Source organism: Littorina saxatilis, linkage group LG15 (assembly GCF_037325665.1).
Source record: "Littorina saxatilis isolate snail1 linkage group LG15, US_GU_Lsax_2.0, whole genome shotgun sequence".
Lineage (NCBI taxonomy): Eukaryota > Metazoa > Mollusca > Gastropoda > Littorinimorpha > Littorinidae > Littorina > Littorina saxatilis.
The window spans coordinates 33,915,852-33,918,148 of record NC_090259.1 but is presented as its reverse complement, the minus strand read 5'-3'; positions in this window follow the sequence as shown (position 1 = coordinate 33,918,148).

Below are 2,297 nucleotides of genomic sequence, written 5' to 3'. Positions count from 1 at the left end.
TCGGCAATTAATCGTTCGGACATATCAGGGGCTGTATTTCTTGATTTTAAGAAAGCTTTTGATCTTGTAGATCACACATTACTTCTACATAAACTCGCATTGTACGTGAACAATCCCGCAACGTGTTCATTCTTTAAATCATATCTTGTCAACAGAACACAGTATGTTTCCATAAACGGTAAAACCTTTCCCAAAGGATGTTTAAAGAGTGGAGTCCCCCAGGGGTCAGTTTTAGGTCCTATTTACACCCCCAGTATAGGGGTGTGTATAGGTTTCGGTGGATGTGTTTGTTTGTTTGTTTGTGTGTTTGTGTGTTTGTGTGTGTGTTTGTGTGTTTGTGTGTTTGTGTTCGCATATAGATCTCAAGAATGAACGGACCGATCGTCACCAAACATGGTGAACAGGTTCTATACATTCCTGAGACGGTCCATACAAAAATTGGGACCAGTCAAACACACGGTTAGGGAGTTATTGGTGGATTAAGATTCTACAAGGACTTATACAGAAACATATTCATGGTCAAAGGGAAATAACCTTCTCAGTTGGTGGCAGTGAGAATGGGTGCAGTGAGAATGGTTATTTCCCTTTGACCTACGGGGGTGTTTTTCCTACCTCAAAGGAATTTCTTGTTTGTTTTGTGTATTCATTAATGACCTCCCCCTTCATATATCTAATTCAAAAGTTAAAACGGAATTTTTTGCAGATGATTCGACGCTTCACACAAGCTGTAGGACTGTTCAAGAAATTGAAGTTTCCTTACAGTCTAGTCTGAATAAAGTCAACAGTTGGTGTAACCAGAATTTTATGATAGTGCACCCAGGGAAGACAAAAAGCATGATTATTACAACAAGACAAAAACACCAGTCACGACCTCTTAATTTAAATCTTTCTCTGGAATCACAACCTGTTCAGCAGGTAACGGAACATCGTGTTTTGGGTGTGATAGTCGATCAAGAATTAAAATGGCAATCTCATGTACATTATATTTGTCAAAAAGTATCCAAGAATTTGTTTCTGCTATCAAAGTTAAAGCAATATGTCGATATCGCAACACAAAAACTATTTTATCATGCCCACATCGTATCCCATATTAATTACGCATCAACTCTTTGGGATGGCGTCTCTGATATTCACATGAAAAAATTAAACTCTACATCGTCGGGCAGCTAAAATCATGTTAAATGGTCCACAATTATCAGCTGATTTGAAGTAAAAGAATCTAAACTACCTGCCGCTAGTTAAACAGTTACAGTTTAATAAGACTGTAATGATGTACAAAGTATATCATGGCGAAGTGCCCAACTATATTCAGGACCTATTTCACAGAGTCACCGAAAGGTACGGGTCTATCAATTTTCTACCACCAATACCCAGGATTGATTTGTTCAAAACTAGTCAAGCCTTCTCTGGCTCTATGGTGTGGAACTCCTTTCCGTCTGTAATAAGATCATTAACCTCACTAAAGAGTTCTAAACAAGCTCTGCATAATCATTATATGTCTACCTAGATGGCTACTAGTCTTAACATGTGCAAGTAGCTGTCAACAATTGGCAAAGCTATATGAATTACAAAAATATGTTCTTTATTACATGTATTATGTGGAATTTATGTTGCGATTTTCCATCATCATCATCAACATCATCATCATCATCATCATCATCAAATCATCATCATCATCATCATCATCATCATCATCATCATCATCATCATCATCATCATCAATCAATCAATCAATCAATCAATCAATATGAGGCTTATATCGCGCGTATTCCGTGGGTACAGTTCTAAGCGCAGGGATTTTTATTTTTTTTATTTTTTTATATTTTTATGCAATTTATATCGCGCACATATTCAAGGCGCAGGGATTTATTTATGCCGTGTGAGATGGAATTTTTTTACACAATACATCACGCATTCACATCGGCCAGCAGATCGCAGCCATTTCGGCGCATATCCTACTTTTCACGGCCTATTATTCCAAGTCACACGGGTATTTTGGTGGAAATTTGTATCTATGCCTATACAATTTTGCCAGGAAAGACCCTTTTGTCAATCGTGGGATCTTTAACGTGCACACCCCAATGTAGTGTACACGATCATCATCATCATCTTCATCATCTTCATCATCATCATTTACACCAAATAAGCATTGTAAGCATTAGTGTAAACGTTGGTATTGTGTGAATTTTACCGCCGATCACTTTACATGTGTAACCTCAATTAACATGTTGCATGTTTCGCTTTTGATTTGTATGTTGCTTACTTTGTCATTTTGTTGTTTGTGTTTATTTGCTTGT